The following is a 13,004-nucleotide window of genomic DNA, read 5'->3' as shown; positions in this document are numbered from 1 at the left end:
TTTTTAAGCAAATTTTTGTTTTTTTTTATTCTTCTTATTTTTTTTTGCGTTTATTTTATTTTTACATTCACGTGGGTATTGAAATTTATTTTGTCGTATATTATTTAAATTATAATAAATTGGGAGATGCAAACTGTATGAAGATTGTGTTCAGAACTTTTCAATTTTTGTCCATAATATTATACAATTTTTAATAGATTTCTTAAATGTGCTAGTGTTCGATATATCTTCCTTTCATTTTATTCTATTTACTAATTCAATTACGAAACGATTATAATACAGGCGTCTAACACTTTTTTCCAAATGACACTCATACATTGCATGTCAAAATTGTTCTAATAATTGAAACAACACAATTGCTTTTTAAATCAAGTGTGCATTATTGTTACAACTACTACTTGTCTTTGCAACAAGGAAAGTAATAGCAGAATGAAAATTGTGAAGTTTTCTGATCTCATCTTCCATAATGTTTACTGCAAAGTGCAGAATAAACAACTAGCTTTATTATAGTCAATAAATTTTTTTATTCAATTCTTGAGTGATTTTTGTTATTTTCATTTTTTACTATTTTTATATTTTAATATTATTTTTTTATTTATTTTACTATTGAATGAACTGGAAAGTTGTTGTTTACCTTACTATTATTTAATATTGTTGCAAACATTGGAAATTATTAACGCTTTTTCCACAAGCGTTTTTATAATAATTGTGAAGGTTTTATATAACAAGAAAAATTACGGAATACGCAAAATATAAGTTTTTTCTTTCTAATATTATAGAACTCGTGCAGTTTTTAAAATTTAAAACTTTTTAAGCAGTATTAATATAAAGAAATTTGCGTGAGTGTAGGCGCAAACTATTTGAGATCGAATGTAAATTTTTGCATAATTGCTAATTCTTTGCTAAGTATTACAAGTTTTCAGCGTTTATAAAGAACAAGTTGGAGTATTTCTGCTCTACGTAATTATGCGATATCTCATTGTTGGCATGGATAATTAGAGGTTTTCTTCTAGTTTTCTTTTCAAAGAATATTTTTTCAAATTAAAATATTAAATTATTTTTAACTTTTTTTACACCAAGTACGTATTTACAGACAGAATATTTTTTCAAATTTAACAATATAAAGTTCGATTCGATTAGGTTAATGCGCTCCTTAATCCGTTTACTTAGGTCATGTTGGCTCATTATCGTACATCGAATCATAACATTCCTCAATTTAAAAAACAATCCTCGGCTCAAGATTTCAGATTTAAAAATACGTCCATTTATGAGAGCTGGGTAGGAATGTACATAGCAGATTAGACATAATTGCCTCTTAAATTTAATGACATTACCTTTTGCTTAGCTAAAACTCTTTGCGTCTATTCTCCTGTCATGTTTGTCAAACAAATCGCATATTGTTTGCTTATTTACCGATATTGCCTCTTTGTTAAATCTGAAAATGCCTTTTGGCGAATGAATTTACTGTTGAATTATTTTAATAGTGTATTACATTATTAGGATAAAAAGTTTTTTAAATGCTCAAGAGCATATAATAAACCTTCCTTCCACAATCCAAGAGTTGTTTTTGACCTTCCGAGTCTAAAAATCTAAATCAACATTTAAAATTTGTTATTGATAATTTTACCTTATGTTCGTAATATTGTTTATTATAATAAAATTGCAATGAATTATCTTCATCTACATTATACAAAAACCTAAATATATTTACCAATACATAAATATTCTAATTTACAATAAACATTTCAAAATACAAAAGAAAAAAAAAGAACAAGAAAAAAAGTTTTGCTTTTCGGTAAATATTTGCAATCTTCTTTTGGCTAAATATTAAGCCAACTGGGGTAATCGAAGAGAATAGGCGGATAAACAAATTATTCCAAAAAAAAAAACAAAACGCTAAAAATATTTTATAATTGTGGTACTTGTCATGCATAATTAATTAGTCCTCGTGTTTTAGATGGGTGGGTAAATAAAGCATTTTTCTACGTGATAATTTTCATATTAAATTAAAGTCAACAGGTAAATCACATTTACTAATAAAGAGAATGAGAAAAGAGACGGGGCACAAAAATGAATTCCTATTTTATTTTATTCTTAAAAATTTTTAAAATTCTAAATGTGTTATACTCGGCGATTAATGAAATAAAATCGTGTATAACTTTTTTTTCTTTTCTTGCTCACTTTTTACAAAATTTTCATAAATAACCCTTTTTCTTTTCTTTACTATATATACCATGCAAATATTAAGAAAAAATCTAAAAGGAAAACACGTGAAATTTATAATGGTAACGCGAGTCTAGAATATTAAAATATTGAAGGAAAATAAAGAAGAAGAAAAAAAACGCGTAATGGAAAAGTTCATAAGATTTAGGCGCTTTTTTTAAATTCTACTGTGACTCATCCTTTTTTCGCGTTCTTTTTATTTGCCAGATAAACACATCAGGATATAAATAAAATATATATGTATGTATATGAACAGATTGGCAATTATTATGGTTATTGGCTTTGCTCATTCAGAACATTATTTGTAAAAACATTTATCACGTTAAAAATTTTTAGCTTTTGATAAAATCTGACAACTCAAATTTAATTGTAAAATTTTATTATTATTGTTTTCAATTACATTTTTAAGTACATACAAACATATATATTCAAAGAAATGTACATACAATGGAATATTTTAATATTTTAAATAAATTTTAATGTTTATTACCCGGATTTACGATAATAATCATTCGGATGAAAAAGTGTAATGAAAATCTATAGAGAATAGTGTGTATACAAAAATATAAATAATAAAAAATGATTTGTAAATAAAAAATATTTTAGTCAACTATTTGTGACCACAAATTAATTATTCTGATTAATTTGTTTAACATATGGTAGGTAAGAATGATGTGACAAGAATTACGTTATGCGTAGGGTTAATGGGGTGGGAAAAGGAGGGGGGGGGGGGATGTTAATGTTGTCTATAAAATGCAAATCATTTATCTTAGAACTACCGTTTGTCAATAAAAATAATGGTTGACCTTTGATTTATCAATGAAAAATTGGAATATTTGTTGAATTTATTGTAGACTTAAGAACAATTTAGAAAAAAAAGTGTTAAGTATATTTTTTAATTTTCAAAATTCATGATTCAATTTTGAAATTATTCATTTTCTGGAATATTTATTTAGAATCAAAATAAAATATTTTATTGAATATGGTTTTGAAAATATTTATAACAGAAAATAGAAGTATAAGCTGTTTTTATTTACTTTTGGAATTAAAAATTTTTGAAATGGTCGTATGCAATTGGCCGCATGTTTATGACGTATACGTGCGCGTTAATAGTGTTAAAATGACTAAATGAACCCAATTCTGGAATAACAATGAAAAACGATCTCATCCTCTAGGCAGATATGACACAGTCTACTTCCATATTGGTCATTCTTTTCAGGTGAACCAGGGAAAACCACTAACACTTATAGTTTCAAGTCTAGAGAAATTAAATAAGTGATTAATATGAATATTCAATAAAAATAGTTTATTTAATCTAATTTAGTGCAATTTATGAGCACAACTTTATCACTGGAGTAACATATTTACTACATTCTAAAACTATATTTGCAATTCTATTAAATAGCATCTTTGCTTTTTTCATAATTAATTATTTGGTAATTCAATTTTGAGTGTGTGCATAAAGTTAAAGAAAATCCAAAACTCAAAACATTTTTTAAAATCGAAAATCAATCGTTTGGAGAACGTATTGAAAGTAATTTTTTTACTGCCCATGTAGTATTTCACAAATATTCTGTTTTTTCCACATAATTTTCATAAACATATACCAAGTTGAATGTACATGGTTTGGAAACCAGTTACAACTGCATTATACAATACTTAGCAGCAGAATTTTCCTTCTCTTTCTTTCAAATTATGAAAATATTTCATATCGCACCGTGCCGCCGTTTTTTACAATGCATTTTAAGAAAATGAAGAAAAAATTTTCTTGAAAAATTTCAATAATGAAAGAAAAATAAAAGTATGGAGAAGAAAAATGTGAAAAACGAAAAGCAAAAAATGAAAATAAAAAATTTTTTCAGTTAAAAACGAAAAGTTTTTCTTCTTGCATGCGTTTTTTACTTTTTGGTTTTACTTTTCAGAAAAACCGGAAAATTACCAAGTCTAGTTTACTCGCATTCACCTTTAGAAATACTTTTCAATTTTCTTTTCGTATACAACATGCATTTAATATCATATTTTATAAGATTAGGTGAGACTCTATGATAGTTTTGAAATCTCGTTAACCTCAATTCGAATTTTTAAAAGAAAAACGAAAAAATGTGAGAAGAAAATTAGTAATAAAAATTGCACAATTATTGCATATAACCAGTTTATAAAACTGCGCTTTGTAATTTTTGTTTGGGTTTTTTTTTTTTGTACATTCTAGTGTCGGCGATAATTTATAGATTACATGATAATTTTATTAACAGAGAGAAAAAAAAATAAAAAACTAGTATTTTATTCAAAACTTATGAGTTAAGGTTTTCCGATAAGTTATGTCAATTTTATTTAAAAATCCCATATGAGGTGAATCTGGTGACTCAATGTGGTTATGGCTTCCTGTAGAGTTAAATTCCTGTATGAGTCGTCTATTTCTGTTTCTCTACATTCGTTCTTGTTCTAAATTCTGAAATTTATTTGCATCTTGTATTTTATATTTTCCGGGAAAGCAATTTGTACTGAAAATTATTTATTAAAAATTAAGTTTTTGTAATTGAACTGACATTTACTATTAATAATTCATTACAGTGCTATTAACATTTTCGACGTCCTAAATTATCAACTTTTTTTTTTAAGAAATTTACCTTGTGTGGCAATTTGTGGACTTAAAAAACTCATTACAAGCAAAAATCTTTTATTTTTATTTTTAGAAAACAATGAATTTTCAACAATAATGTTAAAACCTGGATGAAATATTAAAATTTTCCTTTTATTATCCAACTATTTTGATTATTTTTAAAAGAAAAATTCATGACATTATTCACGTAATAATCGCTATTTTGTAAAAAGTTTAATTTAGAATTTAAAAAAGTTCAACCACATTTAAAATAAAAATTAATTGGCATCAATTTATAATAAAGAAATAAATTAAATTTTGCTAAATATTTTGTCAGAATGGATAATGTTGTAATTTTCAAAGGATAATGATAAAATTAGATTTTTGTATTAAAGAAAATCGATTAAATGTTACAAAACGGCTATAATCAAAATTAATTTGGACATATTGGAATTACTTAATGCAGATAAAGTTCATTCTTATGAAATTTTACTGCTTATTAGATTGTAACAAGACTTAAGAAAAATTATCGATTCCAACTTTTATTTTACTAATAATTTGTATTAGAAATAATGTAGAAACAAATTTTAATCACCTTCTTTTATGTAATTTGTTTTTAAAATAAATTCACCTCAGTTTCAAATAACTACACGTATGTAATGTATATTGCCCAATTGAGTACAGAAAATTTTCTCGTTCTCACAAGTTTAATCTCTAAATATACAAAAATTTATCTCTGACTGCGAAGAAAATTCAAAATTTTATTACACAAACATCATCAGTATAGTGAACAATGCCGAAATAAAAATAGTGAGAATTTGAAAATTTAAATTAAAACATTATAAATTTGCAAAATTCACGTCACTTTTTGACATTGCTTGTCAAAAATAAACGAATTAATAATTTCTAGATTACCATTGTACCACAATTTAATTTATTATTGTCTCCACCAGATCATTTTCTAAAATCTTTGTTTTGAACACAATTAATTACAAACTTTGTTCACATTCATCTTATAATAAAGCAAATTTCAATTGTCACAGTTAAAATTCTCATTTATGTCACAAATTAGGGTTATGGCACAAATTATAATTAAAAACCTTCATTGAAAAGCATTTTATTCAACATTGAAAATATTGTTTAAGAAATTCTTTTTTTAAAATCGTCCAGAGTTCAAATTGTGTTAAAATAAATAAAACGGAGTTTTGTACTTGACACGACATTTTTAAGAGAAAATTCACCATTTTTGTATTATTAAATTCCCATAGTATTATTTAAATTATTTTTGTATCATGAGAAATGTTATAAAGGGAATTTTTGTTATACAACTTTTTTATTAATTAGAATATGTCAAATTATATGTAACAAGAAAATGTTAACAGAGTGCGCCAATATCATTTTCTTAAAATAATTAAATGTTGACAAATAAAATGTAAGTTATGCTGAAGTTGGGTGAATAATTTGTAAGTATTGTTTTAAAAAGTGCGGTTTTGTAAGGTATAACCTTGGTATTCCTCATTATTTTCATTATTCAAAATTGAGTGTTTCCTTTCCAAACAATTAAATGATTTCTACAAATATTTTGATTATAATAAATTTTAAATCAGTTAATAATTTTATTTTCTTTTTTTTATTTTCAGATTTTCTTATTAAAACCGCAAATAGGTAAGTCAAAACAAATTTTTGACAAAACAAATTTCATTAATATTTTAAGAAAAATTGTTTGACGACTCTCAATTTTTCATCGCATTCAATCTTTTACGTCATACAGAGACACCGAAACAGGTGAAGAGCGGAAATGAAAAGAATTAAAATTCTTCTCACTCCAGTTCATTTGTTCTCTGTCAATTTTTTTTAAAACTATAAATAATATTTGTACTTAATTTGAACAAAAGACCAAAATTCATATTAAATTTAATGGTAGTGTCCTTAAAATATTTATGACTTACATTTAGAAATTTTTTTTTGGTAAAATCACACACCAATTCAAAATGAAAATGCAAAAATATGTTAAAAAAAAAATTATCAAGGTCAACTCTTTCAGTACCTTAATAAATTTTTACAATCGTTTTCTTGTTTTATTTTTAAAATTCAATATTTGTCCATTGTACTCGCTATAAATGTAAATGTAAAGTGCTTAAACCAAGAGCTATTTACAATTGTATTTACAAAATTGTTTGCTTATATTTGATTTCTTAGACATTTTGTTTTCCTTTTTTTTAATTTCAAAGTCAGTTATATTTTGTTTTGGGTTGTTTTCGAAATGAAAATATTAATTGACAGAAAAATTTCACAATATAAAATTTTTTGGAAAAAAAGAAGGAAAAACAAACACACACAATAACACCATCACCAACAAAATCATAACATTTGAATAATGAATGTTATACTCGTAAGGTACTTGCATGCAAATTACTATTTGTATGCAAGTTTTTATTATTTTCATATACAATTTTTCTATTTAGACTTGTACAATGTACATTTGTGGTCTCAATTATCAGTAAATGCGAGTATAATATATGTATTAAGTATGTTTATGTATGTATTGAATTATTTTATTTAAATATATATATGCATACTAAGTTCGTATATATTTTTTACTATAATTTATTGTGCAAACTTATGAAAACCTCCATGTAGTTGGTATAATTTTATAATTCGAAAAAAAATTTAATCCTCTAACTTCGACTTCAAATGAATTTGAAATGAATGCATGTTGTACCTACTCACATACATGTAACTTGCATGTTATACTTCTATAAATATTATGTGCATATACATGTATGTATATATGAATTTATCATGTCCCATACAAGTTATTTATGTGATTTGATTGTAATTAATTTTTAATTTTTTATTTTGGTTTGTACAATATCGAAATAGTTTTACAATTTTAAAAAGAGTTGCCGCTTAAAGAACTTGAATAAATTTCTTGTTTTTTTTCATTATATTATGGTTTATAAAATTATTTTGTATAAAATTTCAAATTGCATTTATCAATCGGTATTGAATATAAAATAATAATATAAAAAATACACATATGTATATTTTATATAGAGCAAAATTAGTATTGTGACTGCAATGTCATTTACAATTAAATGGAAAATTATGCAAAGCACAAAATTATTTTTATTATCACTTTTACATTACAATATATTATACATGTATATTATAAGTATAACAAGTACATATGTACTATATTGTGTAATGTAAAATTCTTTAGTACACACCATATATGTAAATACATACTCACTAACATCTACCGCTATATTATACGTATACATGATACTTTTTGGAAACAATCATTTCAAATTGATATTTTAGATAACTATATATAAGTATAATAATGACAGACACTAATTAATATTATATGAGCTGAGGTGAAAATTTTATGTATTCACGGCTCGTATTTGAATATTAACCAATAATCGCGACTAAATTATTTTTCACATTTGTATGTTTGTTGTTATTATTATTTTAATTTTTGATTTTTTGACATATTGGCATCTTAATAATGTCACAATAAAATTTTGAACTAAATTTATTTTGGTGTGTTTTGTGTTTTGGCCTTGATTTTAATTGATTTTTTCTTTTTATTATTTTGACAAATAATTTACTTTTGTTTTATATTTTTTTCTTTTTCTTTTGTTTTAAATTTATTATTTAAATTTAATAAAACTATTAATATTATTTATGTTTAGAATAAATTTACAAGTCTGGTAATAATAAAAGTGTGGTGTTATTTGTTAATAACAATAAAGAAAAGTACTTAATTCTGCTAGGAAAATTAATGATGTGAAAATTAAAAAAATCTATGACTAGGTCATATTCATATTCTAATTAATTTAAATAATTTTTTAAGGCATGCATTTTATATTTTAATATATTTTAAATTGAGTAGTTCTTTAAAGCGGTAATTTTAAAATTTAAAGGTATTTAAAAGTTTTAAATAAAATTTTAAATTTCAAAGGTAATTAAAAACGAGATGAAATAGTGTTGGTCATATTAATTCTGTGACATGCCTTGTGAACTTGTTATTCTATTAATGAAAAACTATTGAAGTTGTATAGCAGTTATCACAAGGAATCAAGAAATTTCAACAAATTTAATGCACCTAACAGCCTTAATAACATATTTGTTTGCACAAAATTTCTATATAATAGCCTTAATATTTTCTGTGATAATAGCTGTATGGCAGCTCTAATAGTCGTACGGGTATTCAAAAATATTTTCGGCCAGAAATCTAGTATGAAAATTTTAAAGAAAATATATAGGAAAAAAGCAATAAATTTCAAACCAAACGAGTGATTTTCATTTGGAATGGTAAACAAATAAAAAATTTTGAAATATTTGAAAAAATGTTTTTAGGTAATGGTTGATTTGATTGAGTAATTTGACAAATGGTCTTATTTAAGGAGCTATAACTTAAGTGGGGAGGAAAATAGTGAAAATTTTTCCTTAAAGAAATAATTTTTTAATTACAATCTTATTTACATTTAAAATGTTAGTTTTTTAACGCGAACTTTCGAAAAAGGAAGAACGGACGTGGAAGCGGAAAGTGTACGATTAATTGGGTACTTGAGTATTTTTTTTGGAAATATAAAGTTATCAATTCATGTAGTTTTATAATATTAATTGATGTAACTAAATCAATAGTGTTTGTTATTAAAGTTATTTTGATATGAACTTACGAGTCCTATTAAATAAATTAGCCATTGTTCTTCATTAATTAATCATTGTTCTTCATTCCTTTTCACTTTTCTTCTGTTCCGATACTAAATGAAAAAAATATGTTCTTCCCCGCCCTCTCTCCGAAATAAGAAGTGCTTGTATTTCATGTACGCCAATAAGAATTTATAAATTTTGTCACAATAATTCTTGTTTTTCACCTATTATAACACTTATCGGATATTGGTTTTACATTAATGTGTCATGTTATAAATGTCATTCGTTCAGTGTATTGCCATCTTTTTTGCCATTATTTGAACTAAAATTAAATTTTATGCTTCACGTAAATTTTAAAGTGCAAACAAAATTCAAAACACAAACTTTAAGTCCTGATACCGTAAGTCTTTTATGTTATGATGAGAATATAATCTAGTAGATACTAATTACCAATTTTCGGTTGATAACACCTAAATAAATACAGGAAATTTTATACATACTTAATATTCATCATTTTTGGGCAACCAAAAATTTGTAAAAACCTTTTAACTTTAATTTGGTATACAAATTTTAAGATCATCGCGTACATACTTATTTGTCTGTGTATTTGTTATAATCATCGTTATTATTATTATTGTCATAACTATTATTATCATCGTCGTCATTATTCTAATGGTCTTACTTACTCAAATAAATCAAAAAAAATTTTTTTTCTTTAATATTCCTTAAGTCAAAAAAGTGGTCATTTCTAATTAACTGTCTCTAAAATTCCCCCATTTTTTTCTCTCTCTTGCTTCTTTTTTCGTGTTGTTTCAATGATTTTCTTTATTTTCGTTTTTAGTTTGGCGCTATACGGTATTATAATAACTATTATTATTGTTATTACATATTATGTATGCCCAGTAAAGGTGTGTCAAATCTATGTTCAATATTTAACAAGTTTTCAAACATACATAACAAAGAGTAAACAATAATTTATTTATTTTTTTTTTTACTTTTTTAGTAGTTTGTATTTTGTTTTTTTTTTGTTTTGTCTTTGGTATCAGTGATTACAAGAATTCTCGAATTACTTAAATATCACCTGTTCGTGATAAAAGTAAGTGAAATTTATTTTCCACCCTCTTGAATATTTTTTATGTGCATGTCAGCATGTGCATATGTTTGTACACATTCAGTATATTAGAATTTTAAATTCTTCACATAGTTTGTTTATATTTACATTAGAAATGTTGCACGTTCATACTGTAAATGTTATGTATACGTACAAACATAAATATTGTACATGGATGTTTGTACATTGACCACATAAAATTTATTGATTCAAAAGTTATTGTGGCGTCATATTTATCGTCCAGGACTATACTATACAATGAAAAAATTTTTTGTTTCTTATTTAGTTGTTAGATATATCCAACTTGGTTTAAGGGGATCGTGCGTGTGTTTTTTAAAATCATGTTATGTACAATATGTATGTATGCGGTATTTGAATTAAGTAAATTTTTAACACATTATACGTTTTGAAAAATACAATTATTTCTCATTTTTTTTACCTTAGCCAGGCGTTCGTACATCAAACATTCTTTATGGATTTTGTTCAATCAGAATTGAATTGCCTTTTATTTTTCAATCAAAGAAAATTCACGGCTGTTTACAAACACAACTTTCATTACCTTCTTATCAGATCAAACAAAATGCATGAACAATATGTTTGATGTGCATCAAAAATATATTATTGTTAAAGTATCCATGCATGTTTATAAAATTGAACTTGTTTTGCTTTTGAAGCGGTCTGACTTAATAACTAGTACTTATACACGTTACTATCGCCTTCTCCAACACCATGTAATTTACATTATTTGTTTTGAAAATATTGTTGCTCTTGTTTTAAAATAAAAAAGGCATAATTAGAATCGAAAATTCAATAGATTGCTATGCTCAGACTGTCCTAACTTATAAGGTAATATTTAACTGCAGATTCATGACTTTTCTCTGGCCATTGCAATCCTTTTTCTTAAAAACACATCCTTTTCAAATGAAATCCCGAGAAACTGTTGTTTTGCATTACCAATATTGTTAAATTTTAAATCTTTCAGTATATTAAATATTTTGTTTTGTCATGAAAACTATTTCCAATTGTTTAATATAAAACGTAATTACGTATGTATGTGTGTATGTATGTACGTATGTGGGAAAGAGTTTTATTTGTATGCTAAACAAGAAAAGCGTTTTAATTTTATATTCTCATATTTATGTTTTTTTTTTGCGATTTGCGCCATTCAATGACGATAAAGTGAAAGAAAAAATGTTGATGAAAATTTTTCCTCCTTGTATTCTGAATTTTCTTTTTATGTTATACAATTATGTTTGTATGTTTATGTGAATATAAATGACGAAATCACTGGCGACAGTATTTCTACTCGTAAAAATTGTTTTATTTTTCTTTATTTTTTTCTTTTGTAACTCGCTACTTTGCTGTGGTTTGCGTATAGTAAAAGTGGTGAATGTGCTATACAGTACTGATGATGTTGATGAAAATATTTTGATAATAGTTAGTGATTTGTTTAAATTTCATTTGTATTGTGTCTAAAAAAAAATTTTTTCAGAATAATATTTAACAGACTATATTTGTAAGTCATTCATATTAATTACATAACATTTACACACTAAAACGTTGTTGCTTTTAATCCATCAAACTTGGTTCTACAGATTAAAACCTTTTATTTGAGTTTTATACAATTGCACATAGGCCGTTAATCCGTAGAGCTTCTTCAGATCCGAAAATATTCTCCCAATAAACCTATAGCCTAATAGGTCATTCTTCTAAGTTTTTAAGAAATCTTTATTGCACCATTCAACTTTTTTCTCACAAGTACTTCTTCAATGTAGCAATGTACAATTAAATTTAGTAAATTCTGAAAGACAAACAGATTGAGGGGCTCCTTGAAACCCAATGATCTCTATTTTAATTTTACTTCATAAATAGTTTCTTATAAACGTGACAATATGCCTTTTTCGTTACGTTTTCTCTTAGTTAAAGTTAAGCACTTCTAGAAAGTTTGAATATTTTTTATATAATCGTCTTATTCAACAACACTAAATATAGCTTAGAAATGAATATGATATATGTATCTAGATGTGTACGCCTGTACCTACTCTTAAATAGTATTTTTCATCTCCTGAATATTGTAATTATATATGTAAATATTCACATGCCTACATACATGTTACACGCCAAATGTGCAAACAGCAATTATAAAAGAGCAATATTGGTTTCATTCAATGCAATCTAAATTTTTTTATTACAGAGAACATTGCATACAATAAGGGAGGTATTGTGATCAAAACAAACTTTACAACACGTAAAATTTACGAATGATTTACGAAGTGTCTTTAAACTTTATGTTTCAACCCTATATACTCGGTGGGAAAATTGCAAACATTAACTAGTAGGCAAACTAGGCAAGTTTTTAACCAGGCTAGCAGATTTATTAGTCTTTATAATTGTTTTTCGAGAAAA

At 25.1% G+C, this 13,004-nt stretch overlaps 1 protein-coding gene across 1 annotated transcript in view; it reads left to right on the top strand.

Moving 5' to 3' along the window:
• LOC129611853 (elongation of very long chain fatty acids protein AAEL008004-like) overlaps positions 1 to 13,004 on the top strand; it is a 101,901-nt gene that overhangs the window by 24,611 nt on the left and 64,286 nt on the right. Inside the window, exon 2 of the mRNA XM_055525253.1 lies at positions 6,463 to 6,487. The gene's annotated coding sequence lies outside the window, so the exon portion shown is untranslated. The remainder of the gene's footprint in view (positions 1 to 6,462; positions 6,488 to 13,004) is intronic.

Source organism: Condylostylus longicornis, unplaced genomic scaffold (assembly GCF_029603195.1).
Source record: "Condylostylus longicornis isolate FDR11 unplaced genomic scaffold, ASM2960319v2 ptg000055l, whole genome shotgun sequence".
NCBI lineage: Eukaryota > Metazoa > Arthropoda > Insecta > Diptera > Dolichopodidae > Condylostylus > Condylostylus longicornis.
The sequence above is the reverse complement of the archived record's forward strand: the minus strand, read 5'-3'. Positions and strand labels throughout refer to the sequence as shown.